Here is a 21,898-nt window from a genome sequence, read left to right on the forward strand (position 1 = left end):
ATCAAAAAGCTTATCCACCATGATCAAGTAGGATTCATCCCGGGGATGCAAGGCTGGTTCAACATATGCAAGTCTATAAATGTAATTCACCACATAAACAGAATCAAAGACAAAAACCACATGATTATCTCAATCAATGCAGAGAAGGTCTTTGACAAAATTCAACAGTGCTTTATGCTAAAAACCCTCAATAAACTAGGTATTGATGGAACGTATCTCAAAATAATAAAAGTTATTTACGACAAACCAACAGCCAATATCATACTGAATGGATAAAAACTGGAAGCATTCCCTTTGAAATCTGGCACTAGACAAGGATGCCCTCTCTCACCACTCCTATTCAATATAGTACTGGAAGTTCTAGCCAGAGCAATCAGGCAAGAAAAAGAAATAAAGGGTATTCAAATAGGAAAGGAGGAAGTCAAATTGTCTCTATTTGCAGATGACATGATTGTATATCTAGAAGACCCCATCGTCTCAGCCCAAAATCTCCCAAAACTGATAAGCAACTTCAGTAAAGTCTCAGGATACAAAATCAATGTACAAAAATCACAAGCATTTCTATACACCAATAACAGACTTAAAGAGAGCCAAATCAAGAATGAACTGCCATTCACAATTGCTACAAAGAGAATAAAATACCTAGGAATACAACTAACAAGGAACGTAAAGGACCTCTCAAGAAGAACTACAAACCACTCCTCAACGAAATAAGAGAGGACACAAACAGATGGAGAAACATTCCATGTTCATGGTTAGGAAGAATCAATATTGTGAAAATGGCCATACTCCCCAAAGTAATTTATAGATTCAACGCTATCCCCATCAAGCTACCAATGACCTTCTTCACAGAACTCGATAAAACCACCTTAAACTTCATATGGAACCAAAAGAGAGCCCACATAGCCAAGCCAGTTCTAAGCAAAAAGAGCAAAGCGGGAGGCATCACACTACCGGACTTCAAACTGTACTACAAGGCTACAGTAATCAAAACAGCATGGTACTGGTACGAAAACAGAGATATAGACCAATAGAACAGAACAGAGGCCTCGGAGTCAACATAACATATCTACAACCATCCAATCTTTGACAAACCTGATAAAAACAAGAAATCGGGAAAGGATTCCCTGTTTAATAGATGGTATTGGGAAAAATGGCTAGCCATGTGCAGAAAGCAGAAACTGGACCCCTTCCTGACACCTTACACTAAAATTGACTCCAGATGGATTAAAGACTTAAACATAAGACCTAACACCATAATAACCCTAGAAGAAAATCTAGGCAAAACCATTCAGGACATAGGCGTAGGCAAGGACTTCATGACCAAAACACCAAGAGCATTGACAACAAAAGCCAAAATAGACAAATGGGACCTGATCGAACTCCACAGCTTCTGCACAGCAAAAGAAACAGTCATTAGAGTGAATCGGCAACCAACAGAATGGGTAAAAATTTTTGCAGTTTACCCATCTGACAAAGGGCTGATATCCAGAATTTACCATGAACTAAAGCAGATTTACAAGAAAGAAACAAACAAGCCCATTCAAAAGTGGGTGAAAGATATGAACAGACACTTTACAAAAGAAGACATACATGAGGCCAACAAACATATGAAAAAATGCTAACCATCACTGGTCATTAGAGAAATGCAAATCAAAACTACATTGAGATACCATCTCATGCCAGTTAGAATGGTGATCATTAAAAAATCTGGAGACAACAGATGCTGGAGAGGATGTGGAGAAATAGGAACACTTTTACACTGTTGGTGGGAGTGTAAATTAGTTCAACCATTGTGGAAGACAGTGTGGCAATTCCTCAAGGACCTAGAAATAGAAATTCCATTTGACCCAGCAATCCCATTACTGGGTATATATCCAAAGGATTATAAATCATTCTACTATAAGGACACATGCACACGAATGTTCATTGCAGCACAGTTTACAATAGCAAAGACCTGGAACCAACCCAAATGCCCATCGATGAAGACTGGACAGGGAAAATGTGGCACATATACACCATGGAGTATTATGCAGCCATCAAAAACGATGAGTTCTCCTCCTTTGTAAGGACATGGATGAACCTGGAAACCATCATTCTCAGTGAACTGACAGAAGAACAGAAAATCAAACACCGCATGTTCTCACTTATAGGCGGGTGTTGAACAATGACAACACATGGACACAGGGAGGGGAGCACTACACACTGGGGTCTGTTGGGGGAAAACAGGGGAGGGGACAGCAGGGGGTGGGGAGTTGGGGAGAGATATCACAGGGTGAAATGCCAGATATAGGTGAAGGGGAGGAAGGCAGCAAATCACACTGCCATGTATGTACCTATGCAACAATCTTGCATGTTCTTCACATGTACTCCAAAACCTAAAATACAATAAAAATAAAATAAAATAAAATATACAATTCAGTGGTTTTCAGAATATTCACAGAATTGTGCAACCATCACCACGATCTAATCCTGGAACACTTTTCATCACCCCAAAAAGAAACATGACCCACTAGCAATCACTTCCCATTCTCCTAGCCCCCGGTCCCTGGAAACCACAAATCTACTTTCTGTCTCTATGAATTTCCTTTTTCTGGACATTTCATATAAATAGAATCATATACTATATGCCTGTTATATCTGATTTTTTTACTTAGTTTAATGTTTTCAAGGTTTATCCACATTGTAGCATGTACTGTATATAAGTAATATTCATTGTATGGTTATACATGTAGTACTTTCTGATAACACTCTGACACCAAGTACCTGCTGTTTTTCCACACCAACAACCAATTCTCCAACACGACCGGGTGTCCTACCATTCAATTCAGTTCTGACACTATACAGAGTTAGCGCAGGCCCCACAGGTTAAGGGCTCAGTCCCAAAAGACTGCTCCCACTTCAGGTGCCAGCCATAAATGGGGTACCCAGGCTACTAACACTTCGGTCCATCTGACTCCAAATTCATGACCCCACCCCCACCCCTGACCCTCCGGTTCAGTAATTCTCTAGACTAACTCACAGAACTCAAGAAAGTGCTTTACTTACGATTATTGGCATATTGTAAAGGATACCAATGAATAGCCAAATGGAAGAGATGCATAGGGCAAGAGATGTGGGGTGGGGTCCAGAGCTTCCCTGCCCTTTCTGGATGCACCATCCTCCAGAAGCTCATTGTTCAAGAGTTTTTATGACTCAATCTCCAGCTCCCCTGCTCTCCCTGGAGATGGGGAAAGGGGATAGGAGAGGGCACTGAAAGTTCCTATCCTCTAATTACATATTGGGTCTTTCTGGTGACCAGCCACCATCCTGACACTAACAAGGGGCTCCACCGTAAGTCGCCTCATTAACAAAACTATGCATGCCAGGGCCAGGCGTGGTGGCTCACACCTGTAATCCAGCACTTTGGGAGGCCGAGGTGGGTGGATCACCTGAGGTTAGGAATTCGAGACCATCCTAGACAACATGGCGAAAACTGTCTCTAATAAAAACACAAAAATGAGCCTGGTGTGGTGGCACATGCCTGTAATCCCAGCTACTCAGGAGGCTGAGGCACAAGAATCACTTGAACCCAGGAGGTGGAGGTTGCAGTGAGCTGAGATCAGCCATTGCACTCCAGCCTGGGTGACAGAGTGAGACTCTATCTCAAAAATGAATGAATGAATGAATGAATGAATAAATGCCAAGCCCTGTGATGTGCACCTATAATCCCAGCTACTTGGAGGCCTCATAAGGCAGGAAGATCTCTTGAGCCCAGTTTGTAACCAGCCCCAGCCAAAATAGCAAAACCTTATCTCAACGCCCCCACCCAAAACAAACAAACAAACAAACTCAAGTATAGTCAGAGGGGCTTGAAATGAATGACTACATGCTCCCATCACTCAGGAAACTCCCAGAATTTCAGGAGCTCTGTGCCAGGAACTGCAGACAAAGACCAAATGCATTTTCATTATGCCACAATACACCACATTTTGTTTCTCCACTTATCAGTTGGTGGACATTTGTGTTGTTTTCACTTTAGGGCTGTTATGAATAATGCTGCTATGAATATATATGTACAAATTTTTGTGTGAACACATGTTCTTAATTCTTTTGGGTGTATACCTAGGCATGGAATTGTTGGGTCATGGGTTTCACCTTATGATAAACTGCCAAGTTGTTTTCCAAAAAGAAGGCTGTACCTTCTTTTTTTTTTTTTTTTTTTTTTTTTTTTTTTTTTTTGAGACGGAGTCTTGCTCTGTTGCCAGGCGCTAGGCTGGAGTGCAGTGGTGCAATCTCCACCTCCTGTGTTCAAGCAATTCTCCTGCCTCAGCCTCCCAAGTAGCTGGGACTGCAGGTGTGCACCACCACACCCGGCTATGTTGCCAACAGCAATGTGTGATGCTTTCATTTCTCCACATCCTTGCCAACACTTGTTACTGTCTGTCTTTCTTACTTTAACCATCCTACTGGCTATGAAGTGGTATCTCATTGTGGTCGGTATGCATTTACATTTTTAAAGGATTATAAAAACAAACACAAAGAAGAATATAGCACAGAGACTGTATGCCATACATGGTCTGCAAAACCTCAAATATTTAGTACATGGATCCTTACAGAAAAAGTTCGAAATATTCTTAACGACCCATGAATTAAAAGGCCAAATACAAATCATAAGGAATGATTATCAAAAGTTAAAATCCAAGTTATTTGACTAAGGCTAAAATTTTTACTTTAAAAAATTTAATTACATCTGAAGTATTTTTATTAAAAACAGTCAGTGTTAGCATTTATTGTCTATCTAATCGCTAATGTAAATAATCAGCATTATGCTTCAGGGACAGGACGTCTAGATCTAGCAGATACAAATTTAAGAGTAGTATGAATTGTTTACTTTGCAAAATAGTCCTCAGTTACCATATATAACTATTGCAAATTCTTTGCTGATTCACTAGTGCCTCCAGAATTCTGAACTAGAATATGAAGAGAAGCAAGGAAACGGTCTCTTGGCACTACGGAGGCAGACATTTATCATGCAAGAGTGTACTGCATTCACATCACACTCTCTAAGAGAAATGATTTGACAAGTTAATTAACCTGTCTTTCTCTGCTTAAGTGCTTCTACTGCTAAAATCCACAAGCTCCCAGAAGTGGACCCATCTCTAACCTCAAAAATTCCCCAGCTCTGATGCCTACTCAGTATTTGGAGGCAGGCACTTCTTACTTAGAGGCTGGTGGGGGATGGGGGCGGAATAAGAGCATTTTCCAGAGGCCTGAATGGTGTGAGTCACAAGAGCAGATGTTAGGCTATGGGTCATTTGTGCCAGGGCTGTATGCTCAATCCAGGGTGATAGAGAGGTGCCAACATATTCTTTAATACTTTTGTATTTAGTTATTTGTTAGTGTTAGAAATACGTAAGAACCTTGGCCAGGTGTGATGGTGCACCCTTGCAGTCCCAGCTACTCAGGAGGCTACTACCAGCCTGGGCAACATAGCAAGACCCTGTCTCTAATATATATATTTATATATGTATATGAACCTCTAAAGCATGGGGTCTGGCCCAGGTGTAAGAGTAATACTGTATTATTGTGTTGGGAAGATATTGAGGGATTACTCTTAATTTTGTTAGATGTGATAATAGTGTTACGGTAACTTTAAAAAGTCATCTGCTAACACTGAAGTATTTATGAATGAAATAAAATGAAATCTGGGATTTGCTTTACAATACTGCCGACAAAAAAGGAAAAACATCGGGAAGGTTTATGAAATAAGATTGGCAAGTATTAATATTAATAACTCATGAAACTGAGAGATGATCTATCACCCAGTTCATTTTACCATTCTCTCGACTTTTTGTATGTTTAAAACGTTTCGTATTACAAAGTTAAAAGTAATGAAATGTAAAAAGACAGAGGATTGTGGGAGAAGGGGAGGCACAGTGAGAGAAGGAGGGAGATAATCCTGCTTCCTGGGATGGCAGCCACGTTCTTTTCTCCGACAGTCAAGGAAGAAGGCAGGACGCCCGGGAAGCAGGCTGCAGCCCACATATAAGAACCTTTACTAGCAACCAGACCCATGAAAATAGGGTGACAGCATTTGGGCTAGAAGTAAAGGACTAATGAAACCTCCTCCAGCTGACAGTATGGCTATTTTGACATGGACTGTTCCAACCCTCCCTTCTACAAGGAAGCATTCCTGGAAGAATGGAAGGGTTCTTGAGACAGAGGGCTGACCTCCATGGTAGCTCTTTTCCATAGCATTTTTAAAGATAGGAGATAGTTTAGGCACCAAAAAAGGGTATATGTGACCAGCCCGGCCAACATGGTGGAACCCCATCTCTACTAAAAATACAACAATTAGCTGGGCATGGCGGTGCATGCCTGTAATCCCAGCTACTTGGGAGGCTGAGACAGGAGAATCGCTGGAACCTAGGAGGTGGAGGTTGCAGTGAGCTGAGATCGCACCACGGCACTCCAGCTTGGGCAACAGAGCAAGACCCCATCTCAGAAACAAAAAAAGTATATGTATATACCTATCACTCACCTTGTCAAATCTTAGCATTTTGCCATCTTTGCTTCCAACCTTTAAAAACAATTTTTTTATTTTTAATTTTTGTGGGTACATAGTAGGTGTATATATTTATGGGGTGCATGAAATGTTTTGATACAGGCATGCAATGTGTAATAATTGCATCATGTAGAATGGGATAGCTATTACCTCAAGCATTTATCCTTTGTGTCACAAACCATCCAATTATACTCTTTTAGTTATTTTTAAGTGTACAATTAAAGTATTACTCACTACAGTTACTCTATTGTGCAATCAAATACTAGATCTTACTCATTTTTTCTATTTTTTGGTACCCACTAAGCATCTCCACTCCCCCGCCCCCCAACCCTCCCACTACCCTTCCCAGCCTCTGGCCACCATCCTTCTATTTTCTATCTCCATGAGTTCAATTGTTTTGATTTTAAGATCCCACAAATAAGTGAGAACATGTGATGTGTCTCTCTCTGCCTGGCTTATTTCACTTAACATAATGACCTCCAGTTCCATCCATGTCATTGCAAATAACAGAATCTCTTTCTTTTTTATGGCTGAATAGTACTCCATTGTGTGTAAGTACCACATTTTCTTTATCTGTTCAGCTTCTGATCCTTTTATTTATAAATTGAAATAAAATATCACAGATACAGTTGAAGCCCTTTTAAACCAGTCTGCAATTCTCTTCTCTTTGCCCTCAGAGATGACCACTAGCTTGAATTTGCTGTTCATCATTCCTATCCAAACTATATGTGTAGGTATTTATGAATAATATATAGCATTGTGTTGCATATTTTTAAGCTTTATATAAATTGTATCACACTTAAGTGCTCCATAACTTTACTTTTTCACTCACATTTCTTTAATATTTATGTGTGTTGATCCTAATTGTATCGTAATGTATTTATTCATTAATTCTCTTATTGATGCTTATTTAGGTTGATTCCAATATTTTTCTATTGTAAACTATGCTGAAACAAAAATTTTATACATGTTTTCTCCTGTATAAATACGAGAGCTCCTATTTAGTTTGTAGTAAATTAATTGTTGATTTCTAGAGTATATACATCTTCTATTTAGTAGCTCCCCACAGTTATTAATTTTTGCCAGTCTGTTGAGTGTGAAATGGTATATCATATCCTCTTACTTTTGCAGATCTGACTGCTTGTGAGGTTGTGCATTTTTTCTCTCTTATTGGCCACTTAGATTTTCCTTTTCTGTGAATTCCTTGTTTGACCATATTTTCTCCTTTGCAGTGTTAGTTTTTTCCTCAATGCTTCATAGTTCTTTATATATTCTATATTCTGACCCTTTGTAGGTTTAATGCACTGCATAGATCATATCCCAATCAATAACTTGACTTCTTGATTGTGATTTTTTTTGTACAAACTTTTTTTTTTTTACACAAAATCTTGCTCTGTCTCCCAGGCTGGAGTGTAGTGGCACAATCTCAGCTTACTGCAACCTCTGCCTCCTGGGTTCAAGCAATTCTCCTGCCTCAGCCTCCCAAGTGGCTGGGATTACAGGCACACACCACCATGCCTGGCTAATTTTTGTCTTTTTAGTAGAGACGGGGTTTCACCATGATGGCAAGGCTGAACTCAAACACCTGACCTCAGATGATCCACCCTCCTTGGACTCCCAAAGTTCTGGGATTACAGGCACGAGCCACTGCGCCCAGCTGATTTTTTGTTTTTGCTTTTTTGTCAGTATCTTTTTTTTTTCCCTATCGTGGCTAGGCTCTCCCTTAGCTTATTGAAAAGAGGCACCATTGTCTTATTCTGGACTTCAAAGGGAATACTTTAAAGGGAATATGAAGGTGCTAATAGTTTTTATTTTTTATTATGAACGGATATTGAATCAACTGCTTTTTCTGCATCTCTGAAGGTTCCTTTAGTGTGCTGATGTTTCTGAGTTTTGGCATCAACTTGTAGGGCAGGCTGGATTTATCCAGGGGCTGCTGCAGAGTGGCCACCACTACCAGTAGAACCAGGTGCATTTGCTCTGTATCCAACTGAGTTAGAATCCACAGTCATGTCAGTCAGGCTCCAGAGAGCCAGTGTCTTTAGGCTTTGCAGCTGCTTCTCCAGTGAGCCGTTTTCCCTCTCAGAAAAGTGGGAGAATTTCTCTGAGGAACATTCACACAAGCAGAAGACTCTCATCTGGGAGTCTTCCTGCAAGTGGAGGATGCTACTATGTCACAGGAGCATCTACCTTTGAGACATTAGGGAAAATTGAGTTGGAAGAAAGCTACAGTGGCACAAGAGTGGTATCGAAAGACAGGATCACTCTGATGGGTAAATCAGTAGCTCACCAACAACAGCAGTGCAGGAGAGGTAGGGAGGACTGACAATGGACAGCAAAAGACACAAGAACAATATTAACCACATAGGGCTGAGGACCAGGCCCCAGGGATCTAAGTATGATCCAGTAGTGGGGGGAAAGGAACACAGCACTGGCATGAAAGGTCAGGCTTTACATGTCAAAGGGTCAGGGTTCTCAGAGCTGATCATTTTGGCCTACAAAGATAATGTGAAATTCCTACAACTGAGGGATCATGGCTGTCATTTATACCTCTATAAGGGCACACATTTTCATGTTCTTTGTTCACTTAGAACTCAGCCTAATACACAAAACGTATTGTACCTTTCCAATATTTGTTAAATGAATATTTGTTGACTGTCAAATGAACCCACACACAAAGCAATTGGCACAGGGCCTGTCACACAGTGACGTGGAAGCCGTAATTCTGGCTCTGAGTGCTGATTGGAGAGATGCTGGGTGAATAGAGGCCTTCATGGACTTACAACCTAAGTCTCAGACAGACAGTGTCTCCCTGACCAAGCCTAGAATGAGAGAGCAGAATGAAAGGGTAGCTCTAGCCTCTCTCCTCTTCCCTGGCCACTCTCTAAAGTGCAATGGAGTCAGACAAAAGAAAAATGACCCCAGCATGGCAACTCACAGAGGCCACGCCCATTGGTATGTCTTCCTCTGCCCATCGTTGTCTGCCTATTTCACTAAGAGAATGAGACACATATGAGCATGTGGTCTGCTTTACTCCTTTCCCAGGAGCTGTCAGCCTGCCTGTCAGAATTTATATTTGCAAAACCATCAGTGATCAGAAAATACTATGGTTGCTTTCCTGTCCTCGCCACCTCCAACAGAACCACAGGAAAGATACAGATTCCACCTTTTCCTCCCTCCCCTTCTATTACCCGTCTCCTCTCCTCTCCATGTCCTTACTGCAAAAATTGTCCTCTCAACCTCCATTCTACCTTCTCCTAGAGACATCGAAAACCTAAACACTAGGTTTCTCAGATTCCTTTGCAGCTAGGCTTCTGGATTCAAAGCAGCTTTTACTGAATAAATGCACTCAAGTGGCATTTGGAAGTAAGAAGTGAAAAGAAGGCCATCTTCCTGCTGTTGCTGATAAACAGGTCAAGAGTATGAAGGCTGTGGCAGCATCTGGACTCAGAGTTCCAATGTCTAATGTCTTGCTTTGTGGGATAAGGGTCAGCTGTGGTGTTCGCAGAGGTAGCAGCAGCAGTGGGTTCCTGACAGTTTTAGTGTTATAATTATGTATTTGATAGCCTGGTTGCAGAACCTTGACTTCCACATCACAAATTTCTTCCAAAAATTATTTGTATTACATTCCTCTCTGCATAAAATAATTAGAGTGATTTCTGCTTAGTACAGTGAACTGATTGATGCATCTATCCTCTGCTAAATCACCTAAATAGTTAACAGTTTGCCCAGGAGATAATTCATTTTAGTTCAGCTCAACCCAGTTGGTACTGACCTCCACTGTATACCTGGTTCATTGTCTTGGGTCTTGTCTTCAGGAAGTTCCTAGTCTGTCTGGGTAAACAAATTCATGCAAAGGGGTCTGTAATCAGATACTATTTATTGAGCAACCACCAAGCACCAAGGTACTATTGGAACTTTACATCTGCTATCTTTCTCATCTTAACCCTGTATGTATGTGTATCAAGACTGCTTTTGGCCATAAGCAATAGAAAACCCTACCACACACTTAAACAAGTAGGGATTTATTTTTCTCACATAAACAGATGCTTTAGGTTAGGAAATTCAGAACTGTATGACTGGCTAAAGCCATTATGAAGAACTAGGCTTCTTCTATCTACCTGCCTTACCGTCATTAGTGTGTGTTTACTTCCACAGTAGAATAGAGTAGAATAGAACAATAGAATAGAATAGAATAGATGCTGTACCTCCAAACATGTCATCCAAGTTCAAGGCAAAAAGAAGGAAGATTGAGGAAGGCAAAAAACAAATAGCAGGCTGGCCATGATGGCTGATTCCTGTAATCCCAGCACTTTGGGAGGCTGAGGCGGGTGGATTGTTTGAGGCCAGGAGTTCGAGACCAGCCTGGCCAACATGGTAAAACCCCATCTCTACTAAAAATACAAAAATTAACTGATCATGGTGGCAAATGCCTGTAGTTCCACCTACTTGGGAATGGGAGGCTGAGTGAGGCACAAAAATTGCTTGAACCTGGGAGGCAGACGTTGCCATGAGCCAAGATCACACCACTGCACTCCAGCCTGGGTGACAGAGTGAGACCTTGTCTCAAAAAACAAACAAACAAACAAAGCCAGCAAATAGTAAAATTCAATAGCCTTTTCCTTGTCAGATATTAACTTTTTATTCTGTAATGGAAGGCCTCCCTTCTGTCTGCATCTCATTAGATAGGGGTCTTCTGTCTGCATCTCATTAGTTAGAGCTGTGTGGTATCATGGACATCTTTTTCTATAACAAAGAGTGGGGATGTGAGCATGTTACTTGCCAGCCTCTTTTAAAGTAAGACAGTAGACAATATGGTTGAAATACATGCTAAATCATCTAATCTACAGTATCTGCCAGGGCAAATGTTATCTCAGTTTTACAGATGAGGAATCTAAGGTTGAGAGAAGTCACATGATATGCCTGAGTTAACTAAGGGAATGTGGATGACAGATAATATGGCAGTCTGTCCTGTGGAGTATCTCTGCATTGCACTGAGGTGAAGGGGTGCTTCTTATCAGTGTCCATCAGAGCCTCCTTGGTCTCAACAACTCTTATAGATGTCCCCTGATCTTGGACAAGGAGTGTAGACTTGGGGCATTGAGTGTAGACTTGACACCATTAAACCTAGAGATTAAGAAACCTACTTAACATGTTAGGAGCATTTCTAGAGCTGAAGCATTACCATGGTGACGTACAGGCTATTGTGAGAAGAGAGGACTCAAGGGAAGTTTCCATAGCCAAAACCATCAACTCATGAGGGCCACTTCCCAGCAATTTGTGTGGCACCAGCAGGGAGCATCAGGATTAATAGGGAACTGTGTTCACTGTTAGGTTGATGTAGAGATGAGTAGCATTTGAGATAGCTTTAAAAAAAAATGGTGAACAGGCTTAGGAAAGTAAAGGTGGAGGTCTCTGTCCCCTTGGATTGTTGTAGGCTTGAACAGAAAATTGAATTGTGGACAGGGAGATCTGGGTGAATGGTGGCACCAGAGAGGAGCACTGAGAAGTTCCTGAGGGCATTGGCTGCTGTGAATGGTCTAATTTCAAGATCTCAATAAAGATAACTATAAAATTGGAGAGCTTTAAAGAAGGCAAAAAAAAAAAAAAAAAAAAGGATATACCATGTTCATGGATCAGAAGCCAATATTGTAAATATGTAAAATTTCTGTAAATTTATCAATAGACTCAATACAACCCAATTAAAATCACAAGATTCTTTTATGAAATACAATGAACTGATTATAAAATTTATGTGAAAATGTAAAAGGTAAAGCTTATCCAAGGTAAAAGAAGAGGTAAAAGGACTTGTTCTAGCAGATATCAAGATTTACTATGAAGCTAGAGTAACCAAGTCCATGTGATATTGGTACAAATATAAAAAATTGAACCATTGAACCAATGGAATAGAATAGAGAACCTAGAAATAAATTATATGTAGATGGACACTAGATATATGACAAAGAAAAAAATGCTATACACTGGGAAAAGATTGTTTTTCTTATAAGAGGTTATCTAAGTAGAAAAAAACTGACTCTTATTCTCACACCATCAACAAAAATCAAATTTCAGATGGATTGGAAAATTCTAAATAGATTGGAGTCCTAAAATTTAAAGACAGAATAGTAAAAAATGTATAGGAGAAGACAGGAGAATATTTTCATGACCTTAGGATAGGTAAAGATTGCATAAGATGCACAACAGTACCAACCATAAAAAAGAAGACTGTTCTACATTAAGACCTTTGTTCATCAAAAGATTCTAGTAAGAGAGTAAAAAGATAAGCCATGAAATGAGGAAAGATGTGTTCCACACATCTAACTGATAAGAAAGAGCACCTGGAAATCAATAAGAAAAAGACAACATAGCTTAAATAATGGTTAAGTACTTGAACAGACACATTACAAAAAAGGAAGTCCAAATGGTGAATATATTTAAGGAAAGTCGTTCAATTTTATTAATCAAGGAAAAGTACAATAAGATTCAATTACATATCGATCAGATGGGTAAATTTTTCCTTAAACATCTGGCAGCACTGGGCATTGGCTAGGGTATGGTGCAAGGGGAACTCTCTTATACTGTTCACGGGAGTGTAAATTGGCATAACCATCTTGGAAAAATGGCATTTGTTAGTAAAGTTTAAGATATGCGTACTCATAGTCCCATAACCCAGAAATTCCTGTACAAGAATATACATGGGCAAGAATGTTCATAGCCGTATTGACCACCACAATAGCCTCAAACTAGAAACAATCTACATGTCCATCAACCACAGCTTATTTATTCATACAATAGATTATATGACAACAAAAATGAACCCAGCTACATGCAACAACATAAACAAATCTCACAGATGCAATTTTGAGCAAAGAAGTCATATACAAAAGAATAAACACTACATGATTCCATCTGTAGGACATTTAAGAAATCAGCAGCCAAACTACCTAGACTAAGCTTGCATACTTAGATAGGATGTGACTACTATCATTTTCAGCAGAGTGTATTCCTCTTGGGGAGAAACAGGGCTATGACTAAGAAGAGGCACTTGGGGTGTTTCAGTGGTGCTAGAAATAATCTTTTTATTGAGCTGTGCTGATTACCTGGGTGTTCAGTAAGAAGATTAAACTCTACATTCATCTGAAACCATCAGTTTTATGTACTTTCCTGGGTATAATATTGCAGAATAAAAAGATGAAATATAATATATATTAGATCTGGAAATAAATTCAAGAGGCCCTCTGACTTAGGTCCACTCCATCAAGCAGATCAGATGTCCTTTATTCCCATTTTCAGGTGAGGCAATTGAACCTGAGAGCTTTAAATGATCATTCAATGGTAATGGATCAAAACCAGAAACAGAACCCAGGCCTCCTGCCTCCCAGGTAAAGACTCTTTCCAGTCTACTTTACATTTCTCTCAGCCCAAACAGCAGTAGTTAAGTTCACAAAGAGTTAAGCAACATCATTGAGAGAAGAATTTCTCAGGCGGCCAGGATCTTCCTGGGTCCTGGCTTCCTTTTCCCCAGGGTCCCAGCCCTACCCTATTGACCCAGGCAGTGTGAGGAGCTGGGACTGGAAGAGTTAACCCTGAAGCCTCCAACAGCTGCCTGGGTGCATTGAGGCTTTGCATTGCTCTTATTTCCCTGTTCTGCTCCACATTCCCTTGCTGGCCCTCGTGGACCTACAAGTCCTGGCTGATGTGAGCAGCTCTTTGGGATTTGTATGTTTCATTGCCTCTAGGTCAAGAAGACAATTACTTAAAAGATACACAGTTTGGGCTCTGCAAGGACAAGAACCATATGGGCACAGGCACTATACTCACAGAGAGGTGGAGCTGAATAAAGGCCTGGTTCCTTACCCAAGGAAGTCTGTGACCAATCCATGGACTTTGTAAGTCATTGATGGGTGGGGAAAGGAGAGATCAGTGTGGGCCAACTGGTCTAAGAGGTCACATTTGTACTGAATCTTGAGTGATAAATGGAAACTGATGAATGAAAAAAGAATGGAGGATGTTCCAGCATGGGTGGTGATGAGAAACTTAGGTCAGTTTGGGGAAGGTGATCAAGTTGACCACAGGAAATCATTCATGTGGGAGTGTAGGGTTGCATCATTCTGTTTAACTGCCCTTTGTTATAGCATTCTGAAGGGCTTGTCATCAAACTCAGTGAAGCTTTCTTGTGGCTCATGGCTCTTCCTCATCACAGTGGAGGCTCCTGCAGGGCAGGGCTATGCCTCCCCTATGGGGCTCAGCCACAGTGCCATGCTCAGCAGCTTTCCCAAATCCCCTTCTGACCGTCAGGCTGTCAGCAGTGTTCCTCCCCTGACCATCTGGGTTCCAGATGATGGTTCTTCCAGATGTCCTGGTTTGCATTTTTTACAGGTTAAAGTACATTATTTCATTCTGGCTGTCCCACAGCCCCAACCCTTATGCAGTTGTCCCCCGGCCCCCCATATTTTTAGCAACCAATGTAATTAATGTGCTGTCTAATGTGTTTTTCTGGAACTATGATTATGCTCAAGGTATCTCAAAGCTTTTTACAGCAATTACTGAGAAAAGGCTTGGAGAGTATTAACTGTGCATGTGGAGTGAGCTATAATCTGACCCTTGGACAGTTAGATATTAAAAATCTCTCTGACTGTGTCTGCCTTCATTTGCATTTCCAAATTTTCAGGTCAGAGGGCCTTTCAGTTGATTAAATAATGGGTTAATGGAATCCTCTTTCTAATTAAATCCAGATTGTCTCTTTTTGAAAGTGCACACTCGACAGTCTCTATCTAGATCATTCTAATTGTGTTCTAAAGGTGCCATAGGGGCTGCCTTGAAGAAGCTACTGTCCTGTTTGAGGGTAGAAACTGCACACAGCAGAGTAGCAGGCCCAGGAACACTCAGAGGCTGTCCAGTTCCACAAAACAGTGCTGTAATCTAAGACTTGGGAGAGCAGGGACTCACTTTGTCTTGTTGACCATCATGTATGTTGTGCCTAGAGCAATGATGGCCACTGTCCTCCGTGCTAGGCTCTTGTTTGATAACTATTGTGCATGTGGAGTGAGATATAATCTGAATGAACACATGAATGAATGAATGATTTGCAGCTGTGTTGTTATCCTGACAAGCAAGTGGGGCAGGCTGAATGGCCACTGGACATAGTTTTAATCCCATGTTTTAAAATATGGGATGAGGATATATTGAACCCAGAACACGAGAAGATTCTGGTTACAGGAGAAGCTAGGCTTGAGCAACTCCCATATCTCCCCAATATATGCCCCCATAATGAGCCTTCTGCAGTGACTGGGTGGCCCATCTCTTCAACAAACTCTGTAACTTGCTAATAGCCATCTAATTTCTATGTCAGTTATGCCATATGATAAAAATTTTAATATGGAATGCTCTTCTAATAACAATCCTAGCTAACCTAAAACATATGCTCCCTCTAGCCATGCATTTCTATGCTTAATTCTAATTCTTTTTTTTCTTTCTGAGACAGAGTCTTGCTCTGTCGCCCAGACTAAAGTGCAATGGTGCAATCTCAGTTCACTGCAACCTCCACCTCCCAGGTTCAAGTGGTTCTCGTGCCTCAGCCTCCCTAGTAGCTGGGATTACAGGCATGCACCACCAGGCCCAGCTAATTTTTGTGTATTTAGTACAGACGAGGTTTCACCATGTTGGCCAGGCTGGTCTCGAACACCTGACCTCAAGTGATCTGCCCTCCTTGGCCTCCCAAAGTGCTGGGATTACAGGTGTGAGCCACCATGCCTAGCCAATTCTAATCTTTTTTTTTTATTTTTTGAGATGAAGTCTCTCTCTGTCACCCAGGCTGGAATGCAGTGGTACGATCTTGGCTCACTGCAATCTCTGCCTCCCAGGTTCAAGTGATTCTTCTGCCTCAGCCTCCTGACTAGCTGGGACTACAGGGGTGTGCCACCATACGCAGCTAATTTTTGTATTTTTAGTAGAGATAGGGCTTCACTATATTGGCCAGGCTGGTCTCAAACTCCTGACCTCGTGATCTGCCGACCTAACCCGATATTAATCCTTGACTGCAGAGAAAGTAGTGGGGAAAGTATTCTGGGTCTGCCCACTACAAACACTTAGTAATACAACCAACTTTTTTTTTTAAGTGCTTGGTTGGCTGGGTATGGTGGCTCACATCTGTAATCCCAGCACTTTGAGAGACTGAAGCAGGAAGATTACTTGAGCCCAAGAGTTCAAGACCAGCCTAGGCAACATGGTGAAACCCCATCTGTACAAAAAAATTTTTTAAATTAGCTGGGTGTGGTGTCTCACACCTGTAGTTCCAGCTACTTGAGAGGTTGAGATGGGAGGACTGCTTGAGCTCAAGAGGCAGAGGCTGCAGTGAGCCATGTTTGCACCACTGTACTCCAACCAGAGCAAAAGTTTGAGATCCTGTCTCAAATAAACAAATAAATAAAAATTGAAAAATAAAGTACATGGTTAAGTTTACAAGAAAGAAGAGTGAATCTTTCATTAGTCACCAGAAAAATTAAAATCTAAACCACTATGGGATACCACATTATACCCATTAGGATAAGTGGAATAATTAAAAAAAAGCAAACAAACATAAAATAACCAGTGCTGGTGAGGGTGAGGAGAAATTGAAATCTTTCCACATTACCGGTAATAATGTAAAATTGTTAAAACACTCTTACACACACACACACATACACATAAACTCCAGGCTGGGCGTGGTGGCTCATGCCTGTAATCCTAGCACTTTGGGAGCCTGAGGCAGACAGATCACTTGAGGTCAGGAGTTTGAGACCAGCCTGGCCAACATGGTAAAACCCTGTCTAAAAATACAAAAATTAGCCGGGTGTGGTGGCAGGCACCTGTAATCCCAGTTATTCCGGAGGCCAAGGCTGGAGAATCGCTTGAACCTGGAAGGCAGAAGTTGCAGTGAGCCAAGATCTTGCCACTGAACTTCAGCCTGGGTGACAGAGAGAGACTCTGTCTCAATAACAACAACAAAAAAAAACTAAACAAAACAAAAAACTCCCCCCCAAACTTTTTTTTTCCCCCAGTGGCATGGCCATGGGTCACTGCAGCCTCAACCTCACCAGATTCAGGTGATCCTCCCACATCAGTCTCCCAAGCAGCTGGGGCTACAGGCATGGGCCACCATTCCTCGCTAAGTTTTGTATTTTTGGTAGAGACATGGTTTCGCCATGTTGCCTAGGCTGGTTTTGAACTCTTGGGCTCAAGAAATCCACCCTACTTCGTCTCCCAAAGTGCTGGGATTACAGAGGTGGGCCACCATGCCTGGCCCAAAAAGTTAAACATAGTATTGTCATATGATCCAGCAATTCCACACAAAATAATTGAAAAGTTGTACACAAACATTTATAACAGCATTATTTATACAGTTGGTTCTCCATATCCGCAGGTCCCACATCCTTGGATTCAGTCAACTATAGCTGAATAAAAAATTATTTTTTTAAAAAATACATTTTTAAAAAACAATACAATAAAATATACAAATAAAAACAACACAGAACTACCATTTACATGGCATTTTTAGATATTATAAGTAATCTACAGATGATTTAAAGTATGCAGAAGAATGTATACAGGTTATATGCAAATACTGTGTAATTTTATTTATTTATTTATTTTTAAAAATTTTAAAAAACATTTTATTGCATTTTCGGTTTTGGGGTACCTGTGAAGAACATGCAGGATTGTTGCATAGGTACACACATGGCAATGTGATTTGCTGCCTTCCTCCCCATCACCTATATCTGGCATTTCTCCCCATGTTATCCTTCCCCAACTCCCCACCCCTCACTGTCCCTCCCCTAGCTCCCCATCAACAGACCTCAGTATGTGATGCTCCCCTCCCTGTGTCCATGTGTTCTCATTATTGAACACCCACCTATGAGTGAGAACATGCTGTGTTTGATTTTCTGTTCTTGTGTCAATTTGCTGAGAATTATGGTTGCCATGTTTATCCATGTCCCTGCAAAGGACACGAACTCATCATTTTTTATGGCTGCATAGTATTCCATGGTGTATATGTGCCACGTTTTCCCTGTCCAGTCTATCTACTGTGTCATTTTATATCAGAGACTTGAGCATGTGGATTTTGGTACGGGAGGGTATCTTGGAACCAATCCCCCTTGGATATCGAAGGCCAACTGTAATAGTGCATACCATGGTTTAAACAACCCAAGTGTCTATCGACTGATGAATGGATAAACCAAAGGTAGTATACCCATTCAATGGAATATTAATACAGTTTTCCCAAACCACTTTTCCCTCCACAAACGTTGATGACCAGATATCCTACATAGAGCTCTGCCTTCCAGGAGGATCACAGCCATGGGTGGAGTTGTAGTGGGGCAGCAGACCATTTTTGGCTCACAGCAACAAATCAAGGTGTTCCACTCATAGACCAGACCCAGTTTCTTCCTGCTCACAGTAGTTCATTGTATGGAACTCTCCATGAGGCCTTAGGTTTGAGCTGAGACAAAGGTATTTGTACAACAGACGTAGGCAGCATGGGGCTTTGGGATACCTGACAGTGTAAATTATTTGAGCTCTCCAGTTTCATTTGGGCCTAATCCCAAATATACCAATTCCACCATTTGATGGATTGCTGCTGTGTTCTCAAATTTGTGACTTGGTGGACGTGGCAGGACCCAACCTATAAGGTCAGCTCCAGTCGGTCACCTAGCACCCTATGGTCATGCACTTAGTTTCTACCAGGGTTCTGGGGTACCAGGGACTGTTGTTTAAATGATGGCTCTCTCTCTACTGCAGGTAGCAAATCCTTTCTCCAGGACCTTAGGGGTTTATGCTATGACTCTCCTAAAAGAATTTGCCAGAGATGCCACATAGCACCCTTATCTACCACAGATACCTGTAACCCCATTATGCTGGATTATATGACCTCCTCACCCTCTATCCTGTGGCAGGACCATTTTTGCTGAAACCTGGACCTGTTGAAAAGCCCACTTTTACCCTAGGCCCAGCTAAAAATCAGCTGCCTTTCAACACGTCTGATAAATGGGACTGAATAATACTTCCAACCATGGTATGTTCTATCTCCAAAATTCAGAGAACTTCCAATGACTGTACCACATTTTCAGTGCTAGAAGGTACAAGGTACAATAGTCTCTCTTTCACTTGAAGATATTCCAGCATACCCCAGACCACTGGGCCCCTGAAAACCTCACTGGTATGGTATTCTCCCTGAATTTTTATGACATTTATCGTCTGTTACCCTCTGGCCCTCAGGTGTCTTACCAGGGCTTCCAGATACTTACCACTTTCTCCTTACCAAGTCTGACTAATGTGATTTCATCAATATGGTAGACCAGCATGAAGTTCTTCAGAATATCAAGATGGTCAAGGTCCCTTTGGACTATATTATAACAGGGAGTAGGACAGTTAATCAAGCTTCGGGCAAGACCAGTGAATGTGTACAGCTCTGCGTCTTAGGTAAATGCACACTACCACTAACCTGCTTTCCTAGTGGAAGTTAAAAATAACACATTCACCAGCTCAACAGATGCAGACCCAGTATCACACACTGTGTTGGTCTAGTCAGTAAAGATAGCAAATTTCATACAGTAGCTGGGATTGGGACTACCACTTGTTTAAATTTGTGGGAATCCACCACCATTTGCCCTGGTCAATCTGATTTGTAGGTCCTTAAGAAAGAACGGTGATAGTTTCTGCTATTCCACCCCGATGCAGTACAACTACTTCTAATTTACTATCTCGGTTGACGGGGGGAATAGTTTAAGAGGATTCTGTCTGGCCTTTCATACTACAATGACTCTTACCCCACAGGCCATGGAACCAGATACTAAGTATAACCATCTCAATTATGCAATCAGGACTGAGAAAATTGACTTATACCAGGACTCCATGGAATACTCCGCCTGCATATACCCCTACTCTAAGTATGGGGACCATGATGACATTTTGGGTCTTCGTGGCATCAAATGTCAGCTCATTTAAAGGCTCTGTGTCCAATAGCCTTTAAAAGATTTGGACAGTTCTGTGCACAATTACTGTGATAAACTACTATAGGTCCCTTTGGGGTAAGGACTGAGGGAACACCTACTGCATACACTTGATGTGACATTATAGGGTCCTTCTTCAAGGGAGTACAGCCCCCTTCAAGCAAGTGCTCTAAAAACTGGCTCGTGTCTGGAAAACAGTGAGAGATCGTGATATTTTTCCATTGCAATCAACCTTCTGTTCACTCTCTCTTGATCTAATTTGATCTTGTAAGTTAAGCCACATCCTCGTCAGCTCTCCATTTATCTGTGCATAGAAACATCATTGTTTATTAGCCATTGCTCTGAAGCCATGTGGTTTAGGGCCCTTGATTTTCTTCTGGCCTTGCTGTTCATCACGGTAATTAGACCCGCATTGTCTCTGACAGTTAAGTGCTGCCCCGTGGCCTGTGCTACTCCTGAATCCTATCATCTCATTGATATTAGGGACTCCAGTTCCATAGCATATCTTTTATCTTTCACCCTGGCCCACACAGGACAGCCATCACTGAACTTCTCACTAGCTTATTCCTTATTATTTTAATGAAGAAAATGTCTTTTTGGCCTTCCTAGGGAACATAGGTGGAGTGTTCTCTAAAATTGCATAATAAATGCGTTCTAACATACCCAATCTTTCTGAGGCTTTTTGTTTTGTTTTTTGAGACAAGGTCTCACTCTGTTGCCCAGGCAAGAGTGCAGTGGCACAATTATAGCTCACTGCAACCTCAAACTCCTGGGCTCAAGCCAATCTTTTGCCTCAGCCTCTAGAGTAGCTGGGACTACAGATGGGTGCCACCACTCCCAGCTAAATTTTTTTTTTTTAAGAGAGGGGGTCTTGCTATGTTGCCCAGGCTGGTCTTGAACTCATGGCCTCAAGTGATCTTCCCGCCTCAGCCTCCCAAAGTCCTGGGATTACAGGCATGAGCCACCGTGTTTGGCTTTTCTGAGGATTTTGACCTCCTCCTCTGTACTCTGCTAAGGCATCTCCCCTTTCTTTCCTACAGACTATTTCCTACCAATTCCACCATTTGCTGGATTATCACAGATTCCTAGCTTCAAGGAGCCCTTCCATGTTAGGATCAGCTCCAGGCATCCTCGTTAGGATGTTAAATCCAAAGTCACAGAGTGTTTCCATAACGTTAAATCTTCTATATCCAGCCTTATATTTCAACCTCGTCGGTCCAGCAATCTTGGAATCCATTCCCACGTATGTTTTCCCACAGCTCTTTTGGTGAATAATTCCTTTTATTCCATGGCAAGAATAATATTTTCCAACTGAAAGCATGCTGAGACCTGACCCTACTTATCAATCTAGAAGTGGCTAGGC

The sequence above is a fragment of the Aotus nancymaae genome, unplaced genomic scaffold, assembly GCF_030222135.1.
Source record: "Aotus nancymaae isolate 86718 unplaced genomic scaffold, 86718_ANA_hifiasm-v0.15.2.pri h1tg000003l, whole genome shotgun sequence".
Lineage (NCBI taxonomy): Eukaryota > Metazoa > Chordata > Mammalia > Primates > Aotidae > Aotus > Aotus nancymaae.